The following is a 16,003-nucleotide window of genomic DNA, read 5'->3' on the forward strand; positions in this document are numbered from 1 at the left end:
TAAAATATTTTATGCAAATGTGTATGATTCGGCTGATGCTATATAAGGGTTTAAAATAAAAATTCTAGCACATTTTAAGAAAAATAAAGGCAGACGTTTCATAACTGAACCTCAGTTGAAATTTTGGTTGCAACCGTCCTCAGCGGTGTAGCCTTGATTGGCTCTTCAGCTCCAGATTGTTTCAGTCTATCAGTTGGGATTGAGGCTAGTGCAGCTACTGGTTTGGTATTCAGAGTCCGGGGCTTTTTGGATATCTTTGGAGAAGGAGTCTTCTCAGATTCAGTCTCACTGACAATCAGTTTTTGCTTGATTTTTTTCCTCTAACTTGGCTTTTTGGCTTTCTGAACTGATTTGAGAGCCTCTTGCATCCCAATTTCCTTCTTCACCTTCAAAAGTTTCTCAGGAGAGATGTCCAGTTTGGGCTTTGGCAGCTGGACATTCTTGGTATTGAAGACTTTAAATTCTAATGATTTCTCAGAATCATCACCCACCAATCCCTTGGTTTTCAGCAGATATTTGAGCTGAACAGCATATCCCTTTGATTTCTTTGACGACTGAAACATGTTTTTCAGGATATTGAAGATGATGCTTCTCGAGTTCAGTCTTTTCTTAGCCATTATAGCAGTCATAGCTTTAAATTTTTCCAGCGTAAGAGCAGCAAATGACTCTACCTTGGCCAATAGTCGTTTGGCCACTATATCAGCTAGCAACTGCACCTCCGACTTCAGTTCCTTATTTGGATCAAAAACTTTGATTTTCCGTCCGTCTGCAGATAGAAATGTTTGCATCTCCTCAATGTCAGAAGCTCTAACTTAAGAAATATTAGCTGGCCCATCAGTAGGCAGCTGAAATAGAATGCTGAAAGATTCTTCATCAATAATCAGCAGCTGGTTGTTGACAGTGGTGGTGATATTGCCATCGGCAGAGATAAAACCATGGCGTATAAGTCTTGAATCTCTTTAGGATAAATCTCTTGGGAAGATAATCCTAAGAATCTCTTGAGTCCAGCAGCTTCCAGTTTGTTGGAGATGTTCTTCACTGCTTTACCAGGAACTGGCAAAACTGAGGCAAAATCGATTGCCATTGCGTTCAAGATATGAGCCGGAATTTGGTTTGCCATTTCTGATTAGTTCGATTTGCTGCGAAAAAGGAGTTTGAGTTTGGATTTGCTCTATAAAGCGAAGTAAGCGTAAAGAAAACTGAAATGGAGTGGGGTGTAGTACATATGTGTGTGACGGTTCAAATTTTGGACACGTGTCAGTCCATGATAATTTGAATAAAACGTGTGTATGTATGATAAAAACGTGTGTAGAATATAAATGGATTACGTAGGTCCACGTTTCAAAATGCTATTCATTGAATGACGACAATTAAATGCGTACACAATCAGTCACATAACTTATTATGGAATATTTAACGATTAATCAGTTAACTTACTGGATAAGATCAGTTGGGTCAGCAACTGAGTGATCAGTTGAAAGCTGATTCAGTTCAGTCGAAGACTAACTGACTATTGTATTCTAAGTTAACCATTTATATCTAATATTCCCCCTCAATAAATGCATATAAATAAAAGAAAGAGTAGGAAAAACTCAGTCTGGATAAGTCAAAAGCTTTCAATTGACTTGAGTCTCTTTGTCTTCTTCTATTTTTCCAATATCAGGCTGACTATAAATAAGACCAAAGACATTAGATGATAACAAATAAGCACACATGGCAAGTTCAAGTAGTTCCAACGTCTCTGTTTCTGCATCAACACTCCGTCGTTTAGAGAGTTTGAAGGAAACCATTAAAGAATATGTCTGGTTAAAAGTCATGTCCTCTTGGATCAAGGTGCAACAACTCCAGATCTTCTATCTTAATGGAATGGTTCCTACTGACAGACAGAGAGATGTTTCAAGAAAGTACAAGCGGCGTTTTGAAGTCAGCCATGTTTCAGAGCTTGCCACTGATCAAGTTCTGTTGCATGTGATGCTGAGGAAGGAGTGGAATATGCTCGAGAAGATCTCCTCTTCAGACGCCTTTTGAAGACTGAATTGCCATGATATGTATAACTGGATATCTCTCTGCAAGATGCCGTTGAGAGGGAAATAAATCGTGTAAATTGGTTTCGATTTTATTCAAGATCATTGTTGTTTACGATTCATTTTTGTCTCTTTTCTTATCTGCAAAACTTAACTGGCATCAGTTGACAAACAATTCTCTAACTGAATGGATAATAACTGATAAATGACTAAAAATAAATAGCAACTGACATAATTCAACAATAAAACTGATATAATTAAGACAAGTCAATTAAACCAAGTATATTGCGAAAGTGAGAAAACTTCTCTGGTAATGGTTTGGAGAAAATGTCAGCAGCTTGTTGTTCAGATGGTACATATTCCAGTTTGACTGCTTTCTTCAGAGCATGATCTCTGATGAAATGATGCCCGACATCAATGTGCTTGGTCCTTGAGTGAAGAACTTGTTAGATTAGGTGTCTGTCGAGCTAAGTGTTGGCCGATGGTTCACGTTGAAACTCTATGAATAAACAATCTTTATTTTAATAATATTTGAAATTATTGTTTTGGCATATCTTTATCTGTATACCCATGTTAGTTGAATAGATAAAGTCCTTGAATATACAAATAGTAGAAAGAATATGAGATGCTCATATGATGAGTATCATGAAACTCATATTTGGAATACTGTATATTCTTAACAGTTCCTAGTCGATTCAGCCGCCGCTAAGAAGGATATAGGCCGCTTGAGTTTGATAATAGTATCTGCGATGTGAGTACCATGTTTCATTGGTAGAGGACATTGTGATGTCCGAGCATGCGGATAGGTGCTCTTTGTAGAGTGCACTGAACAACCCTCCATAAAGGACTTTTCAAGTGGTTCTCATTTATCGAGTGAAAACGTCCTAGTTTATGGTTGTACACCATTAGTCCTTATGACCCGGGACAATATTGAGACTCTATATGCTAGCATTGTACTTTGACTTGTTTACCGACTCATATGGGGTCATCATGTGACAAGGTTGGGTGTTTTGTCGAAACATATAGGAGTCGATGCATTGTAGTCGAGGATTCACCGCTTACCTTCGGGTATGGATATCCTATGTGTATGTAGTATGAAATCTCTGATCAGAGTGTTGGTGGTAATTAAGAAAGAGGTTTCTTAGATTACACCATCGATGCAACTACAATATGACACATAGTATCGATTCTTTGACAGCTCTCGATATACCACTAGTTGTCGAATCGGTAGGGATATATGAGTTTAAGGGACCGTACTGTACACTAAGCATAATATAATGGTTCTTGCAGGCACTATCATTTGATACCTAGGGAATCATGTAAGCGTTGCTGCTAGGCGTTTAACATGATTGGTTGAGTACTATCAGATTTGAGTTCTGACGTTCTTATTATCAAGTAGTTGATAAGTAAGAATGGAGCAACTGGGGTATGCTCATATAAGGACATGTTTAGCCCCGAATCACATGGAGATGTGAACCCACGGCTAGTTGTATCAATGAACCATTGAGGGTCACACAAGTGCTAACTTTTTAGATCTCGTTGAAAAGTAAAATAGTTCAATGTGTTGAACGGATTATAAAGGAGTTTATAAGCGTAAAGAAAAATAGAAGTATGACTTCTATAAGAGGATTATGAGGAATGTAACTTTTAATTTGTGGAAGTGTTCCTAAATTAAAAGTTGGCCAAATAAATAATATATTTGAAAATTGTGATTTTCATAAACATTATTATGTACTAAATTAAATTAATTCAAATGCTGAATTAATTAAACAGTAGTGGACCTAGTAGAGTCCAAATAATTAAATTAATTCAAGTGTTGCATTAATTAAATAACATTGGGTCTTGTAGAGTCCAATAGAAAATAATTATTCAACTAGTGGGCTTGAGTAAAATCAAGTAAAGTTTAAATGGTATCAAATATGTTTGAGACATTTAAATAAAAGTACATGGGCTTCGTAATTGTTACATGCCCAAATAATATTGCATGCTTGGCAGATGAAGGGTTGGAGGCAACTTTTCTGTAACGTCCGAAAAACCAACCTATGTAAACCACATGCATGCAAAATTATTTTAATTGCTTAATTGTTTTATTTAATTGATTTTAAATGCTAGCATGATATTTATAATATAATTAAATGTATGATTGCATGATTAAATGATTATGTGACATGCTTTCATGACATTAAGGATTTTACCCGAATATTCGATAATAGGCAGGAGAAAAGAGACTGGGGACTACCAAGACAAGAATATGTATTTTTATTTAAATAATGGCAAGGCTTCCTAATATAATTAAAAATGATTTAATTTTTCCTAAAAATGTTGGAGTTCGAATTATTTTACGAGTCGAGCTCGATTTTTCTCGAGAAGCCGGTTTTGGGCAAACAAAGAATTTTAAAAGATCAAAAATATTATTTTATGGAAACTAATTTTACAAACTTTTATGTTTTAATTAATTAAGTATTATTGGGCCCAATTTAATGATTTAAAGAAGGCCCAATTACCTTAAACTTACAAGCCCAAAAACCAAAGCCCATTAGCATGTTAATTAATTATAAATAAGTGATTTAGGTTTCAAAAACCTCACAATTCCTCACATCGTCAGCCGTGCACTCCTCACACACACCACCATAGTTTTCGAAAATATCTAGAGGAGAAAAGCTTGTGTTATTCGTCGTCCGATCGTCCAACATCGCACCATCGCCAAAGATCAAATAATCGAGCGTTATTAAAGCAAAGGCACGTTTCCTAAACTCCTTAACATCATACAAATCATAATATGCTTGATTTAATTTTTTATGCATGAAAAAAATTGGTGTTTGAATATTTTTACGGAAGAACGTTTATTTTCAAAAATACAATGTTTTTACGCTTTTATGAAAAACGTTTTTTAATCCAATGAGTACGCTGCCAATACATGATAAAATATGATAGAATTATGTTCAAAACATGAGTAAATTAAAGGAAAAAGGAAGCTGGAAACCGTAGGAGTTTTTCATGAAGGAGCCGTGGGTTTGTCATTGGGTTTGCAAATTCAAAGGTCTCGGTTCTTGTGAATGGGGGTAGGTGTCTCAACCAGGTCTGGAGGTTGGGTCCTAGGGGTCATGGCTAGGTCTTGGGTTGGGTCCTACGGCAGCTAGGGTCCGAGATTTGGGCTGGTGAAGAGTCCACGTGAAGAGGGACTCTCTCCCATGCTCACGTTTGTGCAGCAGCGGCCATGGGGACTTGCTGTTGGGGCTGGGTGGCTCAGGGTAGGTTCATCAGGGTCATAGGGTCATGGGCAGGGGTCGGGATAGGGGCTGGGGCCGCTTGGGTGGCTGCTGGCTTGAGAGGAGATTGAAACCGTGAGGGAGCTTTGTGGCGCAGATTCTTGTGCTTGGTACAGGGGGTACATGCGTGGGTTCTAGGGGCTGGGCTGGTAAAATAATGATTACTCAAGTTTTAGTGTTGTTTGTTATTATAAAATTATGTTATTTTAGTGTTGTTTGTTTATATTTAATTGTTTAACTAAACATGTTTTATTTTCAGGTTTTCTATGTGTTGGTAAAATAATGATTACTCAAGCTACAAAATTCAAATGGAGGTGATTCAAACATCTTGGGAATCCTTGAAAAATTATCTACAAATTTGCAGAAGCCATGATTGCCTAAAAAGTTTATTAAGATGATCAAATTTTGAAAATATCAAAAGGAGGACATATTTACTTTTACTATGACCAGCATATAGTAAAAAAATCATAATTATTTCAATATTTAACCAAATGAGGTGAACCAAAAGACCAAAGTCATCTACAGACAATTCCCCACACGTTTGCTGTTTTGAACAGAGTCAAATTCGATGATTAAAGTTATGGAACAAAGCATTGAAAGAAGGGACATGAAATTGAAGTTAGAGGAGACAAAGACTACTATTACAACTACATGGCATTAATAAAATTTTTGACCTTTTCTCTCATTTGGCCTATAAATAGAGGCCTTGTGCTAGCTTGAGAATCATTCTATCCCATTGTAAAATTTAGTGTGTGTGTGTATATATAAAAGTTCTAAGTTCCAATATATTTTTCATTTTCCCACTATAAGTGATGTTTTTAGGGTTGATCAAAAGTAAGCTCATGGCAAGCTAAATTTATTATGTCAAGGTGAAGAGGATGCATTCTTGGTGAAGTAAGATTGTTTATATTTTGTATATTTTTTCTTTATTTCTTTTCATTTAGTTAACCTTTTTTGTATTGTAGGTATAAAAATGAATTANATATATAATTATATCATAATATTTCATTTAGACGATAGCGTGGCTCTGCCGGTTGTTCTAAATGAAATATTATGATTTAATACTAACATCTAACAATCTAACATTTACTTTATCGCAACTAACTTTTATTTTTCGCATCTAAATTTTACTTTCCCGCAACTAACTTTTATTTTTCCGCAACTAACTTTTACTTTACCGCAACTAACTTATTAAATCATATATTTCATTTAGGTAGAGGTTGTTCTAAATAAAATATAAGGATTTAATTTAACATTTAATTTATGCAATTATATATTTATATAGTTATAAATATAATCATAGGTACCATATATAAAATATCGGTTAATTCGGTATTTTCTATAGTGAGAACTATATTATATTATGTGTGTGTTTAAATGTTTAATTTTCTTAGAACCATTATTTATGATTGTTTCCTTTGTTTTACTTTTAGTTAAACAATATTACATAAACCAAAAATAAATCCTCGAGCCTTGACAAAATTTATAATTTGTAAACTTCATTCTTGCATTTGGTAATTTAAACTTAAAATAACCTCTCTGTGGATCGATCTCGTACTTACAAAATATATTACTTGCAGACAACCTACACTTGGGTGAAATATAATTTAAGTAGTAGCAAGTTTTTGGCGCCGTTTTCGGGGAGATATAAATTAAGTTTATGTTTGTTAATTATGTTTTATTTATAAGTATTGTGTTTTTTTTGTATGAGTATTTAGAGTAGAAAAAAAAGTGGTAGACTTATTCGAGTATCTGAAAATAATTTAAACATGGATGATAATTCAAATAATCAAGATAATAATAACAATAATAATAATAATAATAATCAAGAACATGATCAATTAAGAACACTTAGGCACCATATGAACCCTATTAGAACTAGTGCCCCATCTTGTTTAGTTTTTCCTCCTGATGCATCTAATTTCAACTTTAAACCTCAAATTATTCAACTTTTACCAAATTTTCATGGCTTAGATTCTGAAAATCCATATTTACATCTAAGAGAATTTGAGGAAGTTTGTAACACTTATAATGATCAAAATTGTAGCATGGATATAGTTCGATTAAAGCTTTTCCCTTTTTCTTTAAAAGATAAAGCTAAAACATGGCTACAAAATTTGAGATCAAGTTCAATAAGATCATGGGAAGAAATGCAACAACAATTTCTCAAAAAGTTTTTTCCTTCCCATAGAACAAACTCTTTTAAAAGACAAATTACTACTTTTTCTCAAAAACAAGGAGAAACATTTTATCAATGTTGGGATAGATATAAAGAATTACTTAATACATGCCCACATCATGGTTTTGAAACATGGAGAATAGTTTCTCACTTTTATGAAGGTCTAATACCTAAAGATAGGCAAATGATAGAATTCATGTGTAATGGAACTTTTGAAGATAAAAACCCAAATGAAGCTATGGAGTATTTGGATTCATTAGCAGAAAATGCTCAAAATTGGGATAATATAGGCACAATAGAACCACCAACAACTAAAATCAATAATTCAACAAATGGGGGTGGTATCTATAATCTTAAAGATGATATAGATATTCAAGCTAAACTTGCATCTTTAGCAAGAAAAATTGAGTCATTAGAAATGAAAAAGAGTGGTCAATTAAAAAGTATTCAAGAAATTGTTTGTCATATATGTGATACACATGATCATGCTACAAAAGATTGTCCAACATTACCTTCATTTAAAGAATGTCTCCATGAACAAGCAAATTATGTTAACAATTATAAAAAACCAATACTAGATCCTTTTTCAACATCATATAATCCTGGATGGAAAAATCATCCTAATTTTAGTTGGAGGAATGATAATAATGCACAACCCTCACAACAATATTTTCAAAATAACCAAAATCATCAAGGTTATATTCCTTATGTTACACCTCCAAGAAAAAACTTTGAAGATGTAATTCATGCATTTATCCAAAAGCAAGAATCTATCAATATTCAAAACAGTCAATCTATGACTGATTTGAAAGAAACTCTTGCAAAATTTGCATCTGCACTTAATATTCATGAAAAAGGAAAATTTCCATCTCAACCTCAACCTAATCCTAAAAATCAAAATCAAGAATTAAAAAATGAAAAAATTGATCAAATAAAATCTGTTATTACCCTTAGAAGTGGTAAAATAGTTAATGATTCATATAGTAATGAAAACAAGGATCATTTAAAATCAAAGAGTAAGGATGATAATCCTGATACTTTTGAGAATGATGATACCTTAAATTCTAAGAATAATATGGTGAATGGTAAATCATCTGAAATAGTAAATGAGTCAAATAAACCTCCACCATTTCCTCATGCATTAACAAATCATAAAAAACAAAAAAATGATTCTGATATCTATGAATTTTTTAAACAAGTAAAGATAAATATTCCATTATTAGATGCTATTAAACAAGTACCTTCATATGCAAAATTTTTAAAAGACTTATGCACTGTGAAGAGAAAATTGCATGTGAAGAAGAAAGCATTCTTGGCTGAACAAGTAAGTTTTATTCTTCAAAATAATTCTAGTTTAAAATATAAAGATCGTGGTTGTCCAAAAATTTCATATATTATTGGAGAAAATAAAATTAAAAAAGCTTTGTTAGATTTTGGAGCAAGTGTGAATTTACTTCCTTATTCAGTTTATGAAAAACTTAATTTTAGAGAATTAAAACCCACTTCTGTTACTCTCTTACTGGCGGATAGGTCAATCAAAATACCTAGAGGTATCGTAGAAGATGTGTTGGTTCAAGGTGATAAATTAATATATCCTGTAGATTTTATTGTTTTTGATACACAACCAATAAAAGTACATAATGAAATTCCAGTAATATTGGGACGACCATTTCTAGCAACTTCAAATGCTTTAATTAATTATCGAAATGGAATAATGAAATTGTATTTTGGAAATATGACTCTAGAACTTAATGTGTTCAATTTATGTAAACAATCAAGTATTAATGAAAATGAAGATAATAATGAAATTGAAACAATTGTGGAAGAAAATATACAAGAAGAAAACTTAAATCAACAATATAAAGTTTTTTCAATAGAAAGTTTTGAGTCTAAAAATAATTTTAAAGAAGATGTTAATACAAAACTTGAATTAAAAGTTTTACCATTAGAATTGAAATATGTATTTCTTGGTGAAAATAAAACATTTCCTGTTGTAATTTCTTCCACTCTTTTACAAAATCAAAAAGAAGATTTAATTAAATTACTTAAAAAATATAAAAATGCAATTGGATGGACTTTGAAAGATATAAAAGGTATGAATCCTTTAATTTGTACACATAAAATTCACTTGGAAGAAAATGCTAAAACATATCAACAACCACAAAGAAGGTTAAATCCACAAATGAAAGAAGTTGTTAAGAATGAAGTATTAAAACTATTAGACGCTGGAATTATCTATCCAATCTCAGATAGTAAATGGGTAAGTCCAACACAAGTAGTACCTAAAAAATCAGGCATCACTGTTATAAAAAATGAGAAAGGAGAGTTATTAAAAGCTAGGATTCCATATAGTTGGCGTATGTGTATTGATTATAGACAATTACATGATGCAATTAGAAAAGATCATTTTCCACTACCATTTTTAGATCAAATTCTAGAAAAAATAGCAGGAAATTCTTATTACTGTTTTCTTGATGGGTATTCGGGGTATTATCAAATATCTATATCATTAGAAGATCAAAAAAAAACTACTTTCACTTGTCCTTTCGGAACTTTTTCATTTAAAAGAATGCTATTTGGTTTATGTAATGCTCCAGCTACTTTTCAAATATGCATGTTTAGTATTTTCAGTGATATGATTGAAGAATTTGTAGAAGTTTTTATGGATGATATAACTGTTTTTGGAAACTCATTTGAAAATTGTCTTAAAACCTAAAAGTAGTATTAAAAAGATGTAAAGAAAAAAATCTTGTTTTAAATTGGGAAAAATGTCATTATATGGTTAAATTTGAGATTGTTTTAGGACATGTGATATCTGAAAACGGAATTGAAGTTGATAAAGCCAAAGTTGATGTTATTGCTAATTTAACATCACCAAAAACAGTCAAAAAAGTTCGATTATTCTTGGGTCATGCAGGTTTTTATAGAAGGTTTATAAAAAATTTCAGAATAATATCGAAACCAATTTCGAATCTTTTAACAAAAGATACAAAATTTGAATTGATTCAGAAATGTGAAAATGCTTTTAAAAAATTATTAATCTTTTAATTACATTACTTATTTTACAACCTCCAGATTGGTCTTTACCATTTGAATTAATGTGTGATGCAAGTGATTATGCTATAGGAGCTGTGTTAGGACAAAGAGAAGAAGGAAAACCTTATGCAATCTATTATGTTAGTAAAACCTTAAATAGTGCCCAAATAAATTATTCAACTACTGAAAAAGAATTACTTTCAGTAGTATTTGCATTAGATAAGTTTTGATCTTATTCAATTGGTTCTACTACTATTGTTTACACTGATCATTCTGCAATAAAATATTTATCAAATAAACAAGATGCTAAACCAAGATTAATACGGTGGATTTTATTGTTACAAGAATTTGATATTATAATTAAAGATAAAAAAGAAAAGAAAATGTCGTAGCTGATCATTTATTTAGAATAATGACTGAATCATCTCATAATGAAATACCAATAAATGAAAATTTTCCAGAGGATCAGTTGTTTTATGCTACTATTATGTCATGGTTTGCTAACATTGTAAATTTTCTTGTGACAAATAAAATGCCTTCTCATTGGAATTCACAGGATAAGAATAAATTCTTGATAGAAGTTAAAAATTTTTATTGGGATGATCCTTACTTATTTAAGTATTGTCCTGACCAAATTTTTCGACGATGCATACCAGACAATGAAGTAAGTAATGTTATTAAAATTTGTCATTCTGAAGCATGTGTAGGTCATTTTTCATCCAATAAAACAGCTACAAAAATCTTATAATGTGGATTTTATTGGCCGTCTTTATTCAAAGATACGCATTTAGTTTGCAAATCTTCTGAAAACTGTCAGAAGATGGGATCAATTTCAAAAAGAAATATGATGCCTTTAAATCCAATCATAATTATTGAATTATTTGATAGTTGGGGGATAGATTTTATGGGTCCATTTTCATTATCTTTTGGATATACGTACATTTTAGTCGCTGTTGATTATGTTTCAAAATGGATTGAAGCAATTGAATATAGAACTAATGATCATAAAGTTATTATAAAATTTTTTAAAGAAAATATTTTTAGTCGATTTGGAATACCTAGAGCAATAATTAGTGATGGGAGAAGTCATTTTATGAATAAATCATTTTCTTCTTTGTTAAGAAAATATGGCATTACACATAAAGTTTCTCCTCCATATCATCCTCAAAGTAATGGTCAAGTTGAACTTGCAAATAGAGAAATAAAACAAATTTTAGAAAAAACAATTAATCCAAATCGAGAAGATTGGTCTTTAAGATTAACTGATACATTATGGGCATATAGAACTGCATTTAAAATATCATTAGGGATGTCACCAGATAGGTTAGTTTTTGGTAAGCATTGTCATTTACCAGTCGAACTTGAACATAAAGCTTATTGGGCAATTAAAGCATTTAATATTAATTTGGACGGCGCATCTTTAATTAAGAAAATTGCAATTAAATGAACTTGAAGAATTAAGAAATGATGCATACGAAAATTCAAAGATTTATAAAGATAAAACTAAAGCCTTTCATGATAAAAATATTATGAGAAAATCATTTGAAATTGGACAAAAAGTTTTAATTTATAATTCTCGTTTGTATTTATTTCCAGGAAAACTAAGATCCAGATGGTCAGGACCATTTATAGTTAAATTTGTTTATCCTCATGGTGCTGTTGATATTGAAAATCTTAAAAATAATGATTTGTTTAAAGTTAATGAGCAAAGACTTAAGCCTTTTATAGAAAATGAAATTCTTAATGATGAGTTTATGCCTTTATATGATCCACAATAGTTGTTTGATATTTTCATTTTGTTTTTGCATATTCTAGTTCATTTCCCGATGAAGTGGCGGATAACGGTACTCCGTGACTATTTAAGTCGGTCTCTTCAGTTTCCCCAAAATAATTGAAATATAAATAATAATATGGATGTTTGTATTCTGAATCTTCGTAAATATTTTGCTTGTTTACCTGATAATGCATTGAAAAAAATTTATAAAGCTAGATGTGAGCGACTAAGGTTGATGATGTTATATGGCATACCGAATGATGTCCGTTTGATAATTGAAGCAAAAGTCCGATTGGTTGGGGAAGCAAGTGAATTAATAATAAGACATATGACAGGATTTGGTAAAAGCACATATGCCAAAAAGCGAAGAGCTAAACGTATAGGTGGATGTCATAAATGTACAAGGTGGACTTGTAAAGAGAAATGCAAAAATGTTTGAATGACATCAATGAATAGAGAAGATNTATATATATATATATATATATATATACACTATTTCGTCTTGGGAATCTGACGTTAAAAGACCCTGTTTGCCAATTTATAAGAAAATTGGATGGGAAGCATATTCTCGACTCATAGAAGGCGTTGAAGCCGTTACTGAACGTAAAATCAGAGGAAGATGTGAGCCACAATCACAACTATGCTGTATATATGTGTTTTAATTTTGTCATTTTTATTTCTTTTAATAATAAAAATTTCCTGTTCAAATATTGACTTTTGGCATGTTACGCTTATAAATTCATATGTTGTGATCTAACAATTACAGATGTAAGGACCCGACGACTCAACCGAGGCCCATACTCAAAGAACTCCCTAACTCCAGGTGCAGCCCAAGTGGTTACCAAAAATCAAGGAACTATGTACTTAAGCCAGGGAGTCATAGGTTCGATTCTTGGGGAGGGAGTGACTCCAGCACCTGGGCTGGGGAGTTCTGTTAGCATGGGCCTCAGCTGAGTCGTCGGTCCTTACAATAAAATATTTAAAAGGGGTGCAACACGAGGACTTCCCAGGAGGTCACCCATCCTAGTACTGCTCTCGCTCAAGCACGCTTAACTTCGGAGTTCTGATGGGATCCGGTGCATTAGTGCTGGTATAATCGCACCCTCTCGCCCAAGCACGCTAAGTACTTTCGTTTCTGCATCATTTACGCTGTATATTTGTTGATGTGTGTTTATTTGTGGGTGGAATTCTCAATCCAGCTTGTTACATGGAGATGGGTTTGGTTTTGCTTAAAAACATGCACCATTTTTATTCTTTAATCATGTTTCTTCACGTGGTTGTGCAAGGGGCTGTTGGCTACGCTTGTTAAGGGGCTGAGACATGTCATGTTCGAGGGATATAGAGCTGGAGTCGACGTTGGGTTGAAGCTTGGTGTAGATCGAGAGGGGTGTCAAGTTTTGGCTCGGTTTTGGGATAAGTTGAGTAAAAGGGTTAGCTAGCCACGCAGGGACCTAGCTGAGTCTTAGACCAGACCCTGGTAGGTCTGAGACAAGTCTTGGAAGGGCTCGAAGCGTGCTGGAACCCCTAGGCTTAGCAGACCGCACGCTTGAAGATGGGAGCTCGGGTGTAGTGGTTTCGGTTTCTAGCGCTCGTTTCTGTTGTGTAAGCTGCATGGGGCAAGGAGCTGATGTGGGTTCAGTCCAGAGGGTCCTTAGAGTGTCCTAAGTAGGGCCGAGTCAGGGCTGGACCAACCGGTTGGGAGTTAGGGAGCAAGTGGGAAGTGATGCACATGGGTTTGGAGGAAATAGGGAGCCATGAAAAGTACAGCAGCTGGATGTCCAAATTTTCGAAGGTTTAGAGGTCTGGTTTTTGACATTTTAGGGCTTTTAAAAGGTGTACTAAGTATGGTAAAAAGTTTGGGAAAATTCGGTTAAGTTTCGAGTCGATTAGGGTTAAAACCGGGACACCGGTCCAAATTTTAAAACAATTCGGTTAAGTTGTTAAATGAGCTTGAGTTTATGTCTAGGGATGCTTTTAAATATGTTTTGGGATATTTTAAGGAGTTTGGTAAGCTTCGGATCAAAATAATGAGTTTGGATTTATTTGGGATTTAGTTGTCGCACGAAACGTTAATTAAAGAATTAATTGAAACGCCTAGATTTAATCTTAATAAAATTATAGAAAATTATATTTAAGCTCAAATAATTATTAGAAGTCTAAGTTTTTAATTTGGGAATTTTATGCTAAGGTTTGATTTAATTTGGGATTAAAACGCATTAATATGTTATATTTAAAGATTAATTTTAAAGTCCGATTTAAGCCAAATTAAAAAAAATATGGGATTTTGAGTTAGGAGTCCAGCAATGTATGATAACTGTGTTTTGGTTAAGTTTTGGTTGAGTTATGACCTTAAAACCGAACTTAGGTACAAGCTGGAATTAGTAACTTGTTATTGGCTAAGAGTTGAATATTTATTTGATAGAAATAAATTATTTGCCACAGGTTTTAGTAGCCAGGAAGCACCGAAGAGTTCATAAACTATTGTGGTAATTTAATTTGAAGGTTAAGGTACGGATTGATCGATTCTTTACAGCGTCTATGACGACATGTAATTAAATTGATGTGATTTTATGAGAATTATGTGTTTATGTGCTCTTTGTGCTGTTTGGGTGTATTTTATGATTATTCTTCATTTTTAAAATAAATGTGAGTTTTTAAATATATTAGAATAATCTATGGATTTATATGCATTGTTGAGCACGCATTCATATCGAGCCAGGACTCCGTTGTTCCCGAGATTTCTGTTACTCTTGGATGAGTTATTTAGACATTAGAGCCGAGGGCGTTTAAGCATCACACCTCTGATGACTAGCGGAAGGGCAGAGCAGTTCTGCAGACTAACACCCCTGACGCAAATGTGCAGGGCCGAGGGCGTATTTGACACGTCACACCCCTGGCACATGTGGCCACAATTGTTACTATTGTTTCTTTGGATCTAGTTTGATACCTAAGATTATTGGTACCCTACATGCATTGCATTGTATTGATTTCATTACATGTCATTTATTTATGCTGTCATTTATTTGATCTTCGTACTGGGGTTTGACCCCTGTCCCTCGGGGCTGCTGTGGTTTGTTTTGTGATTCCATAGCAGTTTATACAGGTGGTTCTGATGCAGCTGGCAGAGCGTCTGCCAGTGGAGCCCAGTGAGTCGGTTTCAGTTGGGAGTCCCCAGAAATTTATACTATATATATTGAGTCATTTGCCGAGGAGATGCCTCGTGTATTTGTACGGTTGTATTATTGAGCGTTGGATATTATTTAGTGTGATCGAGCCTGGCTGGCTCTGTGTGCAATTGGTATTATGTTTGTTTTATTGGACTCTATTTTCGAGTATAAATGTTTTGTTGTGTTGTTTTGAAATTTTTGGCATGTCCTATTTACGGTGAGGCCATGCCGAAATTTTTTTAGGCCCAAAATGGAAAATTTTTACTCGTTTTCGCTGTTTACGCTAATAAATCCTAGTTGTTTGATAATCAACAATTAATCAGGAGCACGGGCCCTCACAACAGAAAACATATTTCTCAACATGTCAACGTCCACGGTAAGTAAAATAAAAAATATTTGTGTATTTTGTGGATCTAGTGCAGGAAAAGATTCAATTTATGAAGAAGTAGCAGAAAAGCTTCGAATAACACTTGCTAAAAAAAAGATTCATTTGGTATATGGTGGTGGCGAAGTTGGCCTCATGGGAAAAGTTGCAAAAGTTGCGCATATAGGTG

The 16,003-nt window shown here is 33.3% G+C and overlaps 2 non-coding genes across 2 annotated transcripts; both read right to left on the reverse strand.

Annotated features, from left to right (window-relative positions):
• Window positions 1–7,487: 7,487 nt before the first annotated feature.
• On the reverse strand, window positions 7,488–7,598 carry LOC140960623 (small nucleolar RNA R71). Its single transcript, XR_012172223.1, has one exon. It is a non-coding gene; the product is annotated as a small nucleolar RNA R71 (small nucleolar RNA).
• A 5,669-nt stretch (window positions 7,599–13,267) lies between these two features.
• LOC140960590 (5S ribosomal RNA) lies at window positions 13,268–13,386 on the reverse strand. Its single transcript, XR_012172194.1, has one exon. It is a non-coding gene; the product is annotated as a 5S ribosomal RNA (ribosomal RNA).
• Window positions 13,387–16,003: the final 2,617 nt, after the last annotated feature.

The sequence above is a fragment of the Primulina huaijiensis genome, chromosome 15 (assembly GCF_012295235.1).
Source record: "Primulina huaijiensis isolate GDHJ02 chromosome 15, ASM1229523v2, whole genome shotgun sequence".
Lineage (NCBI taxonomy): Eukaryota > Viridiplantae > Streptophyta > Magnoliopsida > Lamiales > Gesneriaceae > Primulina > Primulina huaijiensis.